A 20,241-nucleotide genomic window follows, 5' to 3' on the forward strand; every position below is an offset into this window, starting at 1 on the left:
GGCTCTTGAACAGCCTGACTCAGCTCACCTGACGCTGGGCATGGAGGGGCCCCTTGGGCGTGTCCCCTTTTGGAAGGCCTGACCCACACGAAAGCATCTGATTCCAGATCTCACGCGCCAGAGGAGAGCACACTGGGCCAGCTGGACTGTCCTGTTTTCATTCCATCCCAGCCTCTTGACAAGCTGCTTACCGGGTCCCAGAGCAGCAACCAAGAGGCTGAGAGCCCCCCAGCCATAAACACACGCAGACCACACCAGTCCTAGGGCCTGGAGAAAGAGAATGCCGTGCAGAGGATGGGGAGCTGACGCCACTACCAACAGCTCAATGCACCACCACAGCATAAACAAGTGAAAATGGTCGTTCCATTGACCAAAGGTCAATTACTCCTGTTTTATAAAGACCAAGGGCATCCAAATGGCTAACAGTAGTTACTCTGGGGTATAGGAATGGAGAGCAGGAGACAGAACCCTGCTTTCCATTTTACACTCGTATCCATCATTTGGACCCTTCATAAGGAGCATGTATGCACTGCATTTATAGCGTTTAAAATAAAGGCTAAACGTTAAGCATATGATAGAGGCAGAAACCACAGAGGGAAAGACTTATGGACTCCACTGCACAAAATTGAAAAACTTATGCGTAAAAAAAGAGAAATTACCTTAAATTATATTAGGAGGGGAAAATATTTACAATATTAATGATAGTAAATATTTACTATCTTAACATATAAAAAGCACTTGGGGAAAAACCACACTGTAATAAAAATGAGGGAAAGACATAAATAAGCAATTCATGAAAGAAGAAATACAAGTGGCTAATAAATATAAAATTTGCATCCCCACTAATAATTGAGGACGCACAATGAAAAGTCAGATAACATTTTTGCCTATCAAACTAGCAAATATGTATCCAAAAAAATGTATAATACTTATTGATAAGAGGACAGACAGGTAAAGAACCTCATACACTGTTCATAGGTCGGTAAACTAGTAAAACCTTTTTGGAAGGCAATATTGCAAAGTCTATTAATAATTTTAAAAATATGCATAAACTTTGACATAGTTAATCCACTTTTAAGCATTTATCCCTAAGGAAAATCATCACGGCCAAAGATACATGCATTTGGATGTCCAGTGAAACATTGTTTATAAAAGCAAAAAGTTGGAAATAGCCTCACTGTCCAAACAATGAACTGGTTTAATATATTATGGCATTATACACAGGGAATAACTATGCGGATATTAAAATGATGATAGAGAAAAATACGAAACAACATGGAAATGTTCATGATATATGAAGTGAAAAACACTGGTTACAAATGGTTTGTACAATATGAACCCACTTTTATAAATAAATACAGCTATATATCCACATTGAATTTTTAAGTATCTGATCATAGGCTATTTAAATTTTCTCCTTTCTGCATTTTTTGGAATTAAAAATCTGTATTTTTTAAATAAAAAATACCCAGTGCCAAAACGCATCCAAGAATCATTTTCAAGTAATCAATTAGGAAACAAACATCTTTAACTCAACAAGTTAAGAACCAAAGACATATCAAATAAGATAAAGTAGTATCAATTGTTCCAAATAACCCCTCCAATTAATCTTCTATGTCTTTTTTTATAAGACCACAGAATCTGAGTTCATACAGATGAGGTCATTGCGTTGCAAAACTTGTTGGACGAGGACAACATTCTAAAGTCATAACCTACTCTTACCCACAGGAAAGAAGACAAGAAGCTTGCTCCCTTATTTTCTTAGAAGAAAACAACTGCATCTTGAAAACTCAAGGTGGAAAGGCTGAAGCCAGAGTTCATGGGTTCTAGGACCAGGATGGTTTTGTTCTCCAATAACATCGCTTCATGCCAGTGTGAAATTCAGATTTTCAGAGAAAGAAAGAGGTATACTTAAAGAGAAAATGCTGTTTGCAAGCTGCAAAATGCTGATGTGCAACGCTAAGAAAAGAGATAAAATAGCAACGAGGGAGAATTAGAGATCCTCAGTGCCCTGCCTAACTCTTCTGATGCTAGAACACACACACACACACACACACACACACACACGCCTGGCACATAGGAGTTGCTCAGTAAATACTGACTGGCTAATGTTGGAGGTGAATTTCACTAGTATTACAACTCCTATTTGACCACACCTCCTTAGCCAGAAATATCTTCCCTCTCAGTGCAGGACAGCACAAAACATTTAGGCTACAGAACTAAGACTTTCAGGACAATACAACATTGCAATTAAGGGGAAAGTTAGACATAAGAGAAAGTGTAAACAGGATGCTAATGGATTAATCCACTAACATCCCTTCTCCACTGTCTCTAAGGAGATCCTCCTAAGCAGGTGCTAACTTCCAGAAATTGCAATTGGCAAATCCATTAACACTCCTTGTCAGACACATCCACGTGCTGGAAAGAAGGTCTCCTTAGTTCATGCAAGTCTTTGGGGCAAGTCAGGAAGACACTGTTTTCATTCATATGTGAATTTCTATTGTAATCTTTTTTTTTATTATTGGAGTATAACTGCTTTACAATGTGGTGTTAGTTTCTGCTGTACAATGAAGTGAATCAGCTATATCGCCTCCCTCTTGGACCTCCCTCCCACCCCCCCCCCGCCCCATGCCCCCCATCTAGGTCGTCACAGAGCACCGAACTGAGCTTCCTGTGCTTTACAGCATGTTCCCACTAGCATGGTAGTGAATGAACGACTGTCCACACTCCAGAATCACAACATCCCCTATTATTGTATTATTGATCTTTCCCCGAATCCAGACAACAGCTCCTTTTGATATTTGACCCAACACGTCGAGAGAATTTCATTTCTAACATATCATTTTTTTTTACGAATAATGGTACTGTAAAAGAAATTTATCTTCACTGGCTTTTAACCACCCTGGGGATTTTTTTTCCACTGTTTGCGCATCTCCTACCAACAAAATCACAGATTGTTCAGACCGCTGGTGAACACAGTACATCACCTCGCTTGAAAATGATCTGCGGCAAAACCTCTCTTAACCATAACACTCGTAGAAGGGGGGGGGTTCTGTTTTCTTTTAGAGCCCTGCTTGGCAGAAAGCTAAAGAGAAAATTTCCCAAGGGGAAGTTTTTTGTACCCAAGGTGGGCTTCAGAAGGTCTTTGGAGGGCATCAGATGAAAGTTTCTCCAATGTGAAGATGTTAAGACGCTATAGCCAGTAAATGTTTGCTGAATGGGATTATGCTAGTATATTAAAGGTCTTAGTCTTGAGCAATGGTGTAAAGGAAAAGGACAGAGTAAGGCCTTATGTCCAGAGCAGGGGAAGGACACTCAAAATCACACCGACTTCAGAAAAGTCAAAATTCATCCACATCACACTCTGCCCCAAATCGGGATGCCCGTATTTAGTGATCAGACGGCTTTGGTAAGTAAACAATCATTGATTGTAAACTGTTTAAAAATCATTTTACTAAAAGAATAGGGTTTGTTGTATACATGTTCTTTGTCAAACCCATGATGCTTGCCATTTTTGGCTGGAAATCTGGTTTATGCTATTTATACAGAGATTTATGTAACTTTCAGATGACTTTTGTATATATTTGTGTGTGTCTGCTCCCTCTTGTTTTGCATATGGCCAGCACTGAATGTATGTTTGCTGCAGAAAGAGATAAATGAATGGTCTGCCTTTGGAGAGCAAACATTTCCAAACATTTGGCCACAAAACTGGGGGAAATGCTGATGATCTGATAGGCTGTGAACCTGATCCACTCTCATACAACCTGAAGGATCCCATCTGGAAACAGCCCTCCAAGAAGACCAAAAAAAAATACATAAACAAAGCAGAAAAAGAAGTGGACCCACTGAGGAGTTTTCAGGAATTGGGAATAACGTTCAATTTCTTCCAGCTCATATCTAGAAGTTTCCCTGAAGCTCTCCCCCACCCCACCCTGCGCTTCGTGGGCGGCCCGAGTGAATGGGTCAGCCCTTCACTGACACATCAAGCCCAGGACTGTGGTGATTCAGGGCCAGGCTCATCATTGGACAGATGCAAGATCATTTTAGGTGGGGCTTAGTTGCATATTTACTGTTAAAGCATATTACTTAGTTGCATATTTACTGTTAAAGCATATTACTTAGTTGCATATTACTGTTAAAGCAATTATAAATTATATTTATATTATTAATCTACATTCTCTAGGAAAATTATAGCCAATCCAGGAAACACTGCTTCGGAAGAGTGCCATCCGAGGTGATACCCCACAAGCATCCCTTTCAAAAATGAGTTTGAGGCCAAGGTGCAGCTGGGGAACAAAACGGTGCAACTCTAGCTTTGGGGCTTTGAGGTCTTTTTTGTTTTCAGTCCTCCCCCTCCACGGGACCCCCAAGATCCTACAGACAGCACAGAGTTAAGCTGTTACATAGATTTTGGAAACACTGCAAACCATAGAGGTATAAGTGCAGCAGCCCATGAAAGGTTCCAAGAGTGTTTGCAGTTTACAAAAATAGCCCTTTTACCTTGGTTTCACCTTTGTTCACATCTTGCATATTATTATCCCACAGGACACACCTTGCAAGCAACTGCTCCACATTTTCTAAATTTTACTTTTGGGTAAAATCTGACCATGAAAAAGCTGAATGTTTGGGCCAGAGTGTCTGGGGTTCTTGTACAATCATATTTATTGGATGGGCCTTGCTTACGTGGCATCTGCCTCCAAGGAGGGATTTTTCTGGTGAGGCTGATACAACTCACCCCGCCGTGTATGGCAGCACTGGGGTCAGGAAGTCCTCAACTTCATCCATGAAAACTTAGGGAAGAAAGCAGCCCAGCCTCAGTTCCAGTAAGTACCGTGCTTCTGCTAAGCAAGCTGACGCAGGTTCGGCTGATGGACAGTGTGGGTCCTCTTGTGGCTCTTATTTCCCTCTTTGCTTTGGCCGCCACTAAGCTCACAGCCAAACCTGTAGTCCACCTTCAGAAACTGCGCAGGACTTTAAAGCCCAAATGTCTTTGCACAAGTCTACCTCGGATACGTTCTTATTGTCTTACCCTCGCTCTTCTTCACTCTGGCATCCTTATTTACATAGGTTGTCCTGCTGTTTTCTATGTGTTTGCTACAAGGCGCCCTAGATGGAGGAGGGGTGGATTCATAGATGTTTGGGCCCTCCTTTCACTCCATGAAGACAGAGCAGGGAAGAGCATCTGGGCCACAGGATGGGAAAGGCCTGTCTGCACATAGGAAAACAAACATCCTGTTTGTTCCATTTTGCATTTTTACGGGGTTTGCTTTTTATACTTTTGGTAGATTGTGGTTTTCTGAAATTATTTGTTTGGGTGTAAATCACTGAACGTGGTGTTTGTACATTGCTTGTCTATTTTAGCTTTAAAAAAAAATGCTTGAGTACTTAAAGCCTGGGTCTATATGTAACCCACCTGCCCTCCAAATAAAAAAAGTCTGGCTACTTCTCTGAAAATCTCAGAAGCCAATCTGGCCCCTCTTCCCTACTCTCAGCTGATGGCAACATCTGACACAACTGGATGGTGGTTCACAGGCTGAGGCCAGCATCTTCCTGGCCTTCCCTTCTCACCAGAACCCTTGCTGCAATCTCCCAGCAACAGTAGCATTTTTACTATTTATGTACTATTGCATAGACATATAAAGGAAGACACTGTAATCTTTTATGGCATCAATAGACTAGTATTTCCTTACAGATACTGTTGCTTGGTTCCTTCCATGAATAATGGTGAGTATAGTTCTCTCCATTTACCAGCTAGAAAATCCAGACTCGGAGAGTTCAGGAACTTGAGTTTGCATTTCATCCTTCTGTCAAACCCTCAGGAAGTGATGGGGAAGTTGGGAAGCGTGAGAAACTAAAAATTTAGCTCAGAATTCAAGGAGCTCGGGCAGAAAGGCAGCTTGAAATTAAATCATGGGATATTTCTTCAATGTCCTGCCTCCTCCTTCTTTAGCTCCCCTCTTCCGTTCTAAAAACCCTCTTTCTACTCCATTTTCCCTCCCCAGAAATCTGCCAAGAGGCCTCTACTGTTACTCTTCTCCACGTGCTCCAGACCTCCTAATGCTTCTTTCTCTCTCAGCCCCAGTCCCTGTCCTTCCTTTCCATCCTCTGCTTCAAGGTCAAGGGCCCTGGGGGCGGGGGTGGGGGGGGGAGAGGAATGTGATAGATTAATTCACTCTAAGCCTACTACAATGGTCCTTTCTCTTTTTTTCCTAATATTATTTTATTTTACTTTAAATTTTATCGGAGTATAGTTGATTTACAGGGTTAGGTTAGTTTCAAGTGTACAGCAAAGTGATTCAGTTATACATATACATAAATTCATTCTTTTTCAGATTATTTACCCATATAGATTACAGAAAAAACAACCCAATCAAAAAATGGGCAGAAGATCTACATAGACATTTCTCCAAAGAAGACGTACAATGTCCTTTTCTTAATGTATTCCTTCTCTGTGAAAGAGTTGCATTTTTTTTAATAGATTTGTTTTATTTATTTAATTTTTTTTTGGCTGCATTGGGTCTTTGTTGCTGTGCGCAGGCTTTCTCTAGTTGCGGCGAGCGGGGGCTACTCTTCCTTGCGGTGCGCGGGCTTCTCACTGTGGTGGCTTCTCTTGTTGCGGAGCACGGGCTCTAGGCACGCGGGCTTCAGTAGTTGTGGTGCGCAGGCTCAGTAGTTGTGGCTCACGGGCTCTAGAGTGCAGGTTCCGTAGTTGTGGCGCACGGGCTTAGTTGCTCCAGGGCATGTGGGATCTTCCTGGACCAGGGCTCGAACCCGTGTCCCCTGCATTGGCAGGCGGATTCCCAACCACTGCACCACCAGGGAAGCCCCAAGAGTTGCATTTGTAAAAGGGACCACAGCACCCACACCTTGACGCAAAGGAGTAAAATTTCTCACGCCGGAAATTCAGGCAGTAAGCAGGAGATTGGGGAAATATTCCAAGTTGCAGCAGGCTTCCAGGCACCCGGACTCCCCTTGCCATGGGAAAGCCCGAGGCCCCATATGGCAGTGTGGTAAAAGAAGAAGCCCATCCCCATGTCCTCCACCTGGCACCCAGTTACCTTTTATGGTTGGCCTGTGACAAAGGACAGAGCCATCACGGATGGGGAAGAGCCCGGGGATGGGGCGGCAGCTCAGGACTGCAGGGGTCGCAGCCCAGAGGAGCTGCCCTCACTGGCCCACCTGAGCCACACTGGGCCAGACCCACTTGTTCATCCTTCACCGAGAACCAGACCTACCGCTAGGAGGCAACCCATCAAAAGGCCTGGCCCCCTTCGGATCCCTGTGGCTCAAGGAGTCCGCTGAGCCTCCTGGTTTCCTTGCCGGTGAGTTTCCTGCAAGCAGCCTCAGCGCTGGACTCCAAACTGCCCCACCCCCTAGTGGAGAGAGGCGAGCCGTGCACCTCCCGCCCGGCTCCTGCCAAGACCAGGCAGCCTCCACCAGCTGGGTTCAGCGAGCCAGTGCAGAAAGGAGTGGGAGGCCCCGCCGGGCACATCTGTTCTTCCCCGGGACTCCCCTGAGGGTCTCTGATGGCCCACACTCAACGTTTTTCTGGCCTACCCAGTCCACGCCAAGTCTTAGACTGTGAGAGGTGAAATATGTGAATAAAAATGGAAAAATGTGTCCGCGCAATCATACTCTCAATGGGAATACAAGGAGTTATGGGACCAGACACTGGGCGGCTTTATTCTTCCCTAATCAGCCAGATGTTTGGCCTGGCCTGGAGTGCACAGACCCAATAAAATGCCGCAGGCCCCTCTCAAGTTAAATCACCTCGCTCAGAGGCCCACGTCAGGCTGCCCTGTGGCCCCAACAGTTCCGAGGCCTCAAGAAGGAAAATCACTCTCCCAGGCCGAGAGCCAGCTTGACACCCCATCTCTGGAGCTTGCCTCTGACACATTTGACATGGGGAGGACTTCTGTGTTTGCTCTAGGGGGTTGTTTTTAGTTTGTTTGTTGCTTTTCCATAAATTGACTAAAGTGTAAGAAACTTCCATTTCGAATTCCTTAGCTAGATGAACATTTGTGCTCTGATACAGAGTTTCAAGGAAAGGTGACTGGGATTAGGACAAGACACAGCCCGTCCCACAGAGAGGAGGGGCCCAAAAGAACATTCCAGGTATTCGACAGGTCACCTGCCCCGTCCACACGCAGCATCAGTCTGAGCAGCGAGGCGGAAAGGTAAATAAGTCCCCCGGACTTGGCCCTCCAGAAGCTCCCCCAAGTCTAGTGAGGGAGATAGAAGGGGGGGGGGGTGGGAAGTACCGAATTTATCACTTGCCCTGGTGGAGGAATGAACCACGTGGTGAAGGAGCTCAGAGGAGGTGGCGTTTTGTTCGAGTGTTGAGGAACGAGCCAAAGAAATGCCCTCCTCGGGGGTTTTTTTAGAGACATCTTCATCCTTCCACAAATATCCCTAACTGACTCAATGATAGAAGGCAGGCCAAGATGAAGCTTTTGACCCCAGGGGTCCCTAGAGGCTGCCGCTGACTCATGCGCCCCCTTCCAAAGTCCACTTCCCCTGGATCGGGGAGAATTATGAGGCAAACAATGGAGCCAGTAGGGAGAAGGAAGATGGCCGCAGGGAGATAAGTCCAGCTCCCAGATGTTTTGGGGGGGTCTCTAGAATATTTTTTTAATTAGTGCCAGCATCTAATAGTTGGACTACTTCATGTAAAAATTATCTTGAACTTTTCTCTTCTCTGAAAAAAACTGGAAGACATGGTGATACTGGGTGCATATTCTGGCAGGGCAGCTCCAGGCTGAGTAGGAGCTGCCCCCATCAGAGGGCACATGTACCAGTTAGCCTTTGCTGCGTAAGAAACCACCCCAAAGCTTAGTGGCTTAAAACAGTCATTTATTAGCTACCATTCTGGATGTCAGCAGTTTGGCCTGGGCTCAGCTAGCATTTCTTTAGTTGGTCTCGCCTAGGCTCATGTATATGGCTGCAATCAGAGGCTGACAGGTGTTGGATGGGATACCTCAGTTGTCCTCCACATGGCCTGTCCAGCAGGCTAGTTCGGTGCTCCTCCATCGGCAAGAGAGGGCAAGCCTCAATAGGCAAGCATTTTGCAAGCCTCTGCCTACATGCCTTTTATTAATGTCCAGTTGGTTAAAGCAAGCCACAAGATCAACAAGATTCAAGGGTTAGGGAAATAGATTTCACCTCTTGATAGGAGGAACTACAAAGAATGTATGGTTATTTTTTTCATGAGCTCTCCAGTTCATCAGAACCCCAAGCTTGCAGAAACTGTGGGTCTGTTGCCATTTCTCCTTGAACTTGAGCTGCTGGTTTTCTTACACCTGATCTTCCTCAAAACCTCCCTCTACCTGGAGCCCTGAAGGCATCCAAGTTAAGGAACTAAACTCAGAACTCCAATCTTTTGACTTGGCTCAGAACAAGCATGCCTGACCCTTCCACTCATGCACGTGGGCAAGTGAAACGGATTGGATGAAAATAAAACCTAGGAAGAGGAGCCAAAGTAGGTGGCCCTACTCAGTGACGCCAAAGGAAGGTCAGGATGGCCAAGACCCCAGGTGGTGAAAGGCAAAGCAGGGAGAGCATCAGGAACGCTGAGACAGACCAGAGTGTCTGGCAAGAAAGGCATGATTGTAGAGGGGTGAGGACATGACAGAGTGCAAGGTTTACAAGGCAGCCCCTGGAAGAACTCATGAAGAGGGCAACCGCAGACAAGAAAAGAGGAGAAAACTCCTTTTTTGGAGTCAGTTCTCACCCAACTGGCTCTGCAGCAGAGCACTCAAGAGGCGGCACAGAGCCAAGCGTGGCATGGCCAGGGAGGTGGTGATGCCCTACACTCTACCCTGCAGGGCTCGTGGGGAGCCCAGAAGATTACAAAACAGGATTCTTGGGGGATAAAACATAGTCTCAATGAGTAGACATTCCAGTACATAGTACAGAACATTTCCAGATGACGCAAGAGGATGGCCGGGGAGGGCTCAGTGCATGAGGGGGACAAGGGCAAGTTCTACCAGAACTAACGGGCAGCACCTGTTACAGTGCAAACCCCCTCTTTTCATGAGAATTGTTCGGCTTTTGTTCCCAAGGATACAAAAGTATGCCTGAAGTTAATAAATGTCTTAAAAGATGACACTAGAATTGATGTGCTAAAATACACATTGAAATGAAGGGCACATCACCCCTTACGCCATATTCTTGACAAAAATGAATGAATCTAATCAAGTCTTTACGCTTCAATTCTAGGATACAGGAAATACGGGGGACAGATGAACAAGTAAAGCAACAGCATGAAGAAACACTCAGATATTCAAAATGTGGGACTTTGTACAACTCAATTGGCCTATCTTGTCATGGTTATTTAAAAAGAAGGAGGGAAGCAGTAGACTGTTCCAAAATGAGACTAAAGAGGTATATCAAGCAAATGCAATGCGGGAATGCTGATTAGATTCTAATCCCTAAAAAACTAAAATCCCAGCCATAAAACACATTTGGGAGAATAACATGGATTGCATATTAAATGATATTATGATTACTATTAAATGATTGCATATGAATGATAATGATAATGTTTCTTTGGCAGGATAACGCTATTGTGTATATGTAAGAGAACCTTCTTAATATAGGAGACGCATGCTAGAGTATTTAAGGTTTGTGCCAGTTATTAAAATGCTGTGTCTTGACTCCAAACTCACTGTACTATACTTGGCCTTGTGACGCTGGGTCTGGGACTCTGCAACCCACATGAGAGGATCTGCCAAAAGCAGGTGCTAGAGAGAGAGAGTATGCAAGGCTGGATGAGGAAGGAGAGACTTGCTCCTTCCCATCTGCTTCTTGTTCCTGTTTTGCCCCCCAGCACTGCTTCTTCACCCCAGCAGCAGGGCTTCCTTCCCACAGCAGCCACGAAATCCAGCCCCATAGAGACACCAGCACCCTCCAACCAGGCCCCTCCTCAGAGGTTTGGGTCCCAGCGCCACAGGTCAGAGACCAGCCCTAGCTGAGCAGCCCCTCGGCTTCCGACAGGAGAGTCTCAGCGACAGGGAGCCTTCCTGTAGGTGTCTGGTTTAATAACCCCAATTTGTCCTTTATGCCACCAACCCAAAGGATGCTTCCTGAAACTGCCTCCACCATGATTCCTTGGAGTCCTCGTTTTATTCTTCTGGTCACCTAGCCAATAACTTTGTATCTAGTTAAGTCATTATAGTAAATTCTCTCCACTCAAACAGCAGGTGCAGTTTCTGTTTCCTGAATAGGTGAAGCGCCATAACGTTCGCAACATGCTTTAAAAAGATTCAGCCAAAAGGAAAAAATATCGACACAGAGATAGTGTATATAAGTATAGATATAACACACACATACACGAACATATACTGAGACAAAGGAAAGAGAGACAAAAGTGTTGAATCTAGGTGGTGAGTACATGAGCTCATCCTATTAGACCTTCACTTTTCTGCGAGTGTAAAATCTGTCACATTCAAAGTTTAAATGAAAGAAGAAGATAAGGACAATAATACCTAACTCATGTGAGAGCTGTAAGAAGTAAGTTGAGATACCCATTAGGAAAAAAAAAAATACTTTGCCATTTTCCCAAGTACATCTGCAGCCCCAAAGGCCATTTACCCCATGAAAAGTTCGGGTCTTGCTGGTCTGGCTCCTTTTCTGGACAGAGAAAGCACGTGGCTGTGCGAGCCGTAACCCAGTACCTGCCAAGAGCATCTGCACCTGCCGTCACCCACAGAGGCCCTGACTTGACAGAATCCAGGGCGGGCGGGGGGGGTCTTTCCCACGGGTCAAATCGTTCCAGCAGAAAAGAATCTGTGCCTTTATCGAAGACAAAGAGGACATTTCAGAAACTTCCCTGAGAAATCACTTCAACCATTATGATCGTCCCCATCAGTTCCAAACCTCTGACCTAAACCCCTCATGCTCCAGACGAAGCCCCTTCTTTTTGCTCTTTCCTCCCACAGAAGCCCCTTTTTCCATGAAAGAAGGCATCTCCTATACCTTATGAAGCGACCCTGCACCCACGTCTTAGCAGAATGCCATCAAAACCCTGTAACCAGCTTTATTGTTCTTTCTTTTTTTTTCACTTTTTTTGGGTCCAGTCTCACTGAGATATAGTTGACATCTAACATGATATTAGTTTAAGGTGTACAACATAATGATCTGATATATGGATATATTGCAAAATGATTCTCATAATAAGACATCATTATTTCTTAAACACTATCTTGCTTTTCCTGCAAGCCTCTGACCACTGAGCCGCAATGAAAGGCTGGCCTCTCTTTTGGCCCTGATCACTATACCCCACATTGTGCTGGGTTTCCATCTGTTGTTTCCGGATAGAGGTTTGTTTGGTCAATCAGTGTATATCCTACTGCAGGTCATTTCACCAACATCCTTTCCTTTGTTGGCTGCACCCTCTACTGATTCAATTTTGGTGAACACAGCTGGTTTTACTGCCTTAAGGAAAACATTTGGCTACCTCAGCCCTATTAAATTTCACCCAGACAAGGAAGGTGTGTGTGAATTCTAATATGATCTTAAAATAGAAGGCCAGGGAGTCAGCCGCCCATCTCTGGAGGCTCTTTGCAAAGCTTGTCATGGAGATGACCACAAAAGAGGCAGTGCCAAGATGAAATAGCGAGCCCCACCCCAGGAAAGTGGGGTATCCAAAGTCTACGACCACTTGGCCCTAACTGCTCTGTGGTTGGCTCTGTTGTTTCCTATGTCTGAAACAGCTTCCCTGTCTTGCCTACCTCCTGAAAGCCTTCTCATCCAGTGAGGTCTGGCTCAACTGTTACAGCCCTCAAAGCTTTCTCTGCTTCCTCCAGTGAAATGACAGATAGCCAATCAGCGAATAAACACATGAAAAGATGTTCGTTCTCACAATCAGGAAAATGAACATGAAGACAGTAAGACAACACTTTTCACCCCTCAGATTATGTCGAAACAAAATGTTTGATAATACCAAGCATCAGAAAGGGTGTGGAAAAAGAAAGATTCTCATATCCTGTTTGTTGGGCTCTAAACTGGTGGAGCCTCTGTAGAGAATAAATTGGAAATATCTAGTAACATTTTAAACATGCACACCTTAGAACAAGCAATTCTGTTTCTCATCACCCACCCTTGGAGAGAGACTCCTTGCACAAATGCACAAAGAGTGTGCACAAGAATGTTAACTGAGAGATATAGGGACAAACTGGAAGCAATCTAAACATCCATCAACAGAGCAAGAAATAAACTAGGGTGCGGCCATTCTAAGAAATAGCAGGCAGCAGTCAAAAAGAACATAGTAGAGAGAAGCAAGGAGATCCAGTAGCGATGAACATGCCAGCATACAGATCTCGGTCTATGATACCATCCCCTACTAAAAGAAACCAGAGGTCCTGGGAGAAATGGATGATTCCAGGACTGAGGCAGGATAGGAACAAGATGAGCCTGGAACATTTTTGTAATGCCAGAAAGTAATGAAATACCAACAAAAAGATGGGTACGTGTCACAAAGAACCAGGAAGGGGCTTCTACTGGCCAAATCTGGCCAAATCTTTGAGTCAATAATAAATAGATAGATAAACAAATACATAGGGAGAAGGGAAGGCCCTAGCTTACAAGAGAAGGCCAAGCCCACTGGTATACATGGAGGGATTGTTACAGCTAGCAAATCATCATTTTGCAACCATCTCAGCAGAGATTGGTTCAGGCAAGAATCATGAAGTGTGGGACTTCCCTGGTGGCACAGTGCACTGGACTCCACGCTCCCAATACAGGGGGCCCGGGTTCGATCCCTGGTCGGGGAACTAGATCCCACATGCATGCCACAGCTAAGAGGTCGAATGTCACAACTAAGGAGCCCATGTGCTGCAACTAAGGAGCCGCTGAGCCATAGCTGAGCAGCCTGCCTGCCACAACCAAGACCCAGTGCAACTAAATCAATAAATAATTAATTAATTTTAAAAAGTTTAAAAAAAAATCATCAAGGGATGCTAAATCTGGGGGGTAATATTGACAAGGAGCAGGCTATTTGCACCGTCTTAAGTGCCTTCCAATAGACCGCAGGATAGTTGCGGGGAACTATCAGGGGAAAAAAGGAGAAAAAAATAGTAGCTTTACAGTGGACAACTCAGACCACACCTTGCCCAGGTGATCAAAATTAGCATCACCAACGAGGGGCAGATGAGCATTGTAAGTGTGCAGATGTGGTCCCCTGAGAAGGACCCATCATCTATGTAATATTCTGGCTGAAAATGCCTAACTTGAATCTAATCATCAATCTAATCATGAGAGAACATCAGAAAACCCCAAGTAAGAAACAGCCCATTTTATAAAAAGCGACTGTATTCTTCGAAAGTGTCAATATCATAAAGTACAAAGAAAGACTGTAAAAATTGTTCCATATTAATAGAAGAACAAAAAGACATGACAGCTAAAGGCAATATCTGATCCTATACTGGATCCTATATTGGAAGGGAAAATCCTACAAAGGACATTATTCAATTAATTGACAAAAATGGAATAAAGATGGTAGACTAGGTCAAAGTAGCACGTCAATATTATATTTAGAGGAGTTGATAATTGCTATGCCTATTTAAAAGAATATCTTGGGCTTCCCTGGTGGCACAGTGGTAAAGAATCCGCCTGCCAATGCAGGAGACACGGGTTCAAACCCTGGTCCAGGAAGATCCCACATGCCACGGAGCAACTAAGCCCGTGCGCCACAACTACTGAGCCTGCGCTCTGGATCCCACGAGCCACAACTACTGAACCCATGTGCCACAACTACTGAAGCCCGTGCACCTAGAGCCCATGCTCCGCAACAAGAGAAGCCACCGCAACGAGAAGCCCGCACACTGCAACGAAGAGTAACCCCCGCTCACCACAACTAGAGAAAAGCCCATGTGCAGCAACGAAGACCCAACGCAGCCAAAAATAAATAAATAAATAAATAAAAAGAATATCTTTACTTTTATGCAGTGAAGTATTTAGGAGAGCAGGGACATGAAGTACACTACGTACTTTCAAATGATTCAGAGAAGAAAATTATACTTTATCTATATAATAACATTAAATTATATATATAATGTGTGTCTATATAGTTATACTTATATAACTACATACATACATATAGTTACATACATATACATACATATACACTATATACATACACACTCTATACTTACATATGTATAACTATATACATACATATATATACAGACATATATAACAAACGTGAAATCTGGAGAAAGGATATTTGAAGATTCTTTGAACTATTCTTATTCTTGCAACTTTTGCGTTTCAAAAGAAGTTGTTGCTTCAGAATAAAAAAATTGAAGAAAAGAATGATGTAGGTACTAACATAGAAAAAGCTTCAAATATACTGTTGAATGAAAAAAGAAAATCTGCAAGATAATTCACTTAGTGTGATAGTTCCCATATTATATCCATTTGTACATAAGGTCTGGAGGAATACCTACCAAATTGATCATGTGGTTTACCTTTGGGGAAGAGACTAGGAGACTAGGGTAACTGTTATAGAATAGCTCACCTGCGATATTTTTGTTAGAAGAGTTTATTTATGAATTGCTCATGCAATTAGAAATAACTTTTTTTTTAAAGGCTAAAGTTGCCTTGCTGTCAATTCCCACTGCTGACAAGGATCACAGCTCAGGTTTTCTGAGACAGTACTCATTTAAATATTTGAGCCCACTCTCACATATGACAGTCTCAGAAACTCTCCAGCTTTGGGGTTTAGGAAATCTGGTCAGGAAATGGCAGCGGCATGGAGTGTTTGGAAAGATCCTGGGCTTCAGACTCAAACCTGCCTCCATCTTTCCCATCTTTCACCGACAGTGAAATCTTAGGCAAGAGACAGACCTCCAGGAACCTCAGTTCCCTTACCTGCACAAAGGGAAAAGAATGCTTCTAGAGCAGAGTGGCTGAGCTTTAGGTACGATGTACATAATTTACGTGTCCTTAGCAGATGCACACAGAATGCCAAGCCCATCCTGGGGCTGGCACAGAGCATCTGTTTATTGTTATTCATTCTACCGTTTTTAGTGATTTGTTTGCTCTGTTTATTGTTATTCATTCTACCGTTTTTAGTGATTTGTTTGCTCTTCACTCTTGCTCTGTGAGCGCAGTGGCTCTTTAAGGAAGGGTCCATCCCTTATTCGTTCTCTGCTCCCAAACGTGCCCTCACAGAACACTCTGTAATTGGCACCTGACAAACACTGGTGGCAGGGTAGATGAACCTTGGCACAGCAAATCTGGAGCAACATGGAAGTATGCTGTGAGGCCTCAGGTTTACTTTACAATTATCAAATATAAGGAAACACGGCCTCTCAAGTCACCATGCAGAAATCTATAAGTGCCAAGAAGATGAAGACGTGGCCAATGACCCCACGTGTTCCAGAGCAACAGAGGTGAAAGAGCATTGTCAGCATTCCTCAAAGCCAGAGGTGTTATTTAGTAACAGGTATTATTTTTAAATGTTCTGTGGTCAAAAATGTTTAGAAATGCCAAATTAGACAAAACTAAACAGGCTTATTCACTGCAGGACTTATCAGCTCCTTTAATATGCTAATCTGCATCATGAATATCCAACCGTGTAATTTGCATCATATTCCAGGCTTATTTGAGACTCCCTTTTTTTTTTAAGGATCTCAAAGTCTAGATCCCATAAAATATGCTTTGGAAAATGCTGCTCAGAGTTTTCTCCACTGTCAGTGTCTGGTAAGAATAGTACCTAGTGGAAATTTAACAGTGTAACTTGCCTACCTATCCCAAGAGGGCGAGGGAATTAACTAAGCCATGAGTTAACCAAGCCATTTTTAAAGGTCACTGTCAATTCCCCTCATATTCCTCCTGTTCCTTTGCCCTGCTGGTCCAAGGAACATGTGCAAAGAACCCTGACCAAAAAAAAAAAAAAAAAAAAAAAAATCATGGTTATGACTCCCAAACTGAAAAGATAGACCCCGATATCATCATTCCAGTCTAACCAAGAGCAGATAGGACAAATGGCTGAAATAGCCAGGATCTTGCGCTACGGCCAAGTCACGGACCACAGGTAGAAATGCTTGTCCCTACACCAGCCGACTGGAATATTTAAGCAAATGTTCCATAGGATCAGGCTAGGAAGACCAAATGTCATACTCATGCTCATTATGACCTCAAAAAACGGGCCGTGTGACAGTCCAAATTGTCACCTGTTTATTCATTATCTCTGAGTAAGAGAAATCTGTCATGCTAGTCCATCCACCATCTATGCCCCCCTTTTTGGGTAACAGCACACTTTTTTGGGGGGAGTTGTTCTTCTTTTCTCCCTACCCACTCCCCATTGCATAGTCTTGGGGGGCCAGTTAATTCAGGCGCCCTGTGCTCCCCTGCCCAAGGAGTGGGTACTGGAGCCATGAGAGGGTCGATTAGACCCAGTTCACCCAGAAGTTTCGAAGCTAGAATAGAGCGATACAAGGCCAAAAAAGGTTAGACTCTGATGGTTGGTAAAGCCCCAGAGACAGCATTTAAGTCCTGCTACCCATGTCCCCAGCATTGTCCTGGGTCCCCTCCTTTGCAGGACTCAGGCACTCTGCTTTTCTTTTCATCCTCAGTGCGCCCGATGTCCTGCCGATAAATTCCCAGAGAGTTTCTGTTGCTTGCAGCTGAAGAACCTGGCCCAATACACTGAGCAAAACAACCTCAGCAAATTCCTACTTACCTTTCCTTTAACTGGACTTCAAATCTGAAAGCGACCTGAAAGCTTCCCTGACAGCCTAAACCTCTGAGTTTTGCACAAAAAGGTTACTGAGGCCACACAGACAGTGTCCTTCAGTTCACTAGTGATGGTCATGTTTCCCACCTGCCTGTGTGTCCTGAGCAGATTTCCAAACAACTTCCATTTTCCACTTAGATACAACCTAAACTGCCCTGGGTAGAAGGTTTGAATTATGACTATTTTTCCTCCCCTCCTGTGCCAAAACTGGTCCACCACCACCACTTATCAAATGCTGCACGAGACTGCGGGCATCCTTTAAATATTCCAAGGAGCCTTTGCATACCCCCCAAATGTTCACAGCCTGCCACTCAGCACAGCCTTTCGGCTCCATGTTCTGAAGGCTCCTGCCTTCGGTAAGGAGCTCCAAGTTCTCGGGTTCTTGTTAGCGGCTCACCAGGGATCGCCACACCAAGCACGTTCTGTTCTGAGTGTGGCCCCAGTATGTTTCATTTCATCAGCAAGGCACGAGTTTATTCTGGAGAGAGATGTTTTGGACACATTCATAGTAGCCAACGAGCAGTACTTCCTTATATGCAGAACACAAAATCATCACATAAAAATCTGACCCAACTGCCAGTGTGGGGTTTAAAATAAACAAACTCACCCCGAAAATTACCTCTCTGGGCTGGCCAATTTTGCACCTCAGAATCACAGGCTGCAACAGTGGTACGGAGTCTGTAAAAATCAGACCGCAGTGATCTTTGGTTCTTCGCCGGAGCGGCTGGGGACCAAAGCTTCCATTTTTCTCTGTTGAGCCGGAGGTCTTCACTGGTCGCGGGACATACATTTCAAATCTGCGCCCTTTGAAAAAGCAACGACAAAGGAGAGTTGGCCCAAGTTCTTCCCTGCAGCGCTGCCCAGGACTTTCCAAGCAAGGGCAGGAAGGGAACCCAGACTTGCCTACGTTCTCCAAGGGAGTCGAGAAGCATGCTGCCCTGCCCATACCCAGCTGGTCAGCCCTGTGCCTTCTCTCTCGCTTTCCCTCTGCTCTGCACGTTCTTTGTTTCCTTCCTCATTTCAGGAAGCATACTCCAAACCCCACCTACCTCTCCACCCCCCAACCTGAGTGAGGTGCCTGCAGCCCGGCCCACCCCTCTGTGCTCCCCTCTGTAATAGAACTCCATCATGCGGCTCCTTCAGTGTCCATTTATGGTCCTCCTCCCCCACTGGATGACTGTGAGCTCCTGGAGAGCAAGGGGTGTATCTGTGTCCATGTCCCCAGTCCCCAGCAGGCGCTCAATGAACAGAACAGAGCTAAAGACACAGAAGCACCACAGACACAATGATGATCACAACTCCTGGCCCCAGGAGGAAGCAGCTCTGCCGATGGGTCACGCAGCTCTGCCTGAGCCAGACCCACCATGCCCAGGGAAGAGATGGCCTGGCCTCGCCATCCATAGCTCTCCACACGGCCAGCATCCCCAAAGTATTAAGATGAGTGGGACCTCCAAGGGGCTGCGAGAGTAGCATTTGAGATGAAGGCATCCAGAACCAAGCAGCTGGGTTCAAATTCTGCCTCCACTACCCAGTAGCTGTATGAACATGGGCAAGTTAGCCTCTAGATGCCTTGATTTCCTTGTCTGAAAAGCGGGATAATTATAATACACCATCATAGTATTATTCCAAAGATAGGTGAGTTAATCTCGCTAAAACACTTTGTGCCTTAACTATGTATTAGTTATTTTTATTAGGGTATAATTTACATATGATTGTATAAGGTTAAGGTATACGATGTGTTGATTTCATACATTTATATATTGCAGTATGATTATCACCATAGCTTTAGCTAACACCTCTATCACATGACATAATTAACGTTCCTCTTTTGTGGTGAGAACATTTAAAATCCAGTCTGTTAGCAATTTTGAAGTACTGTATATAAAACAGTATTGCTAACTATAGTCACTATACCTAAAATGGTTTAGGCGGTACCAGACATAGTCTTAAAAAACATTCAATCAAGGGATTAATTCGTTCTCAATTCTCTTTCAAACTTTCTGATTATTTCAAGGAAAAAGTAGCAGTTTAACACATCTCTAAAACTTGCTGTTCTCACTTTCAACAAAGAGAAAGAAGCCCTCAAGCTCAAGTCTCTGGCAGATCTAGCTGAAATGCATAAAGTGATTTTGCTTTTTTTGTATTATTTTTATGGTTTCATGGCAGTTGACACGGGCAGTGCGAATAAAGCAGAGAGTGGTATACATTTTCCATTTAAAATAAATCTATTGATATTAAATAGTGAGTAGAAAAAAAAAATAGTGAGTAGGTTCAAAGGAAAATATGAAGTCACAATGTGAGTACAGTCGACCCTCAGCATCCACGGGTTCCGCATCTGCAGGTTAACCAGCCGGGGAGGGACTGGGTGAATACACAGATGCAGAACCCACGGATACCGAGGGCTGACTGTACTGCACCATTTTATAAAGGGACTTGAGCATCCGTGGATTTTGGTATCCATGGGGGTCCTGGAACCAATCCCCCACAGATATGAGGGGCAA

The 20,241-nt window shown here is 44.3% G+C and overlaps 1 long non-coding RNA gene across 7 annotated transcripts in view; it reads right to left on the reverse strand.

Annotated features, from left to right (window-relative positions):
• Positions 1 to 20,241, reverse strand: part of LOC309658243 — a 162,381-nt gene that overhangs the window by 89,303 nt on the left and 52,837 nt on the right. For 4 of the 7 annotated variants that reach the window (XR_014262127.1, XR_014262128.1, XR_014262129.1 and 1 more), the window contains exon 2: positions 18,348 to 18,544. This is a non-coding gene — a long non-coding RNA (uncharacterized lncRNA). The remainder of the gene's footprint in view (positions 1 to 18,347; positions 18,545 to 20,241) is intronic. The other 3 variants (XR_014262124.1, XR_014262125.1, XR_014262126.1) reach the window with 1 other exon arrangement.

The sequence above is a fragment of the Balaenoptera physalus genome (genome assembly GCF_965194825.1).
Source record: "Balaenoptera physalus genome assembly, chromosome: 3".
NCBI classification, from domain to species: Eukaryota; Metazoa; Chordata; class Mammalia; order Artiodactyla; family Balaenopteridae; genus Balaenoptera; species Balaenoptera physalus.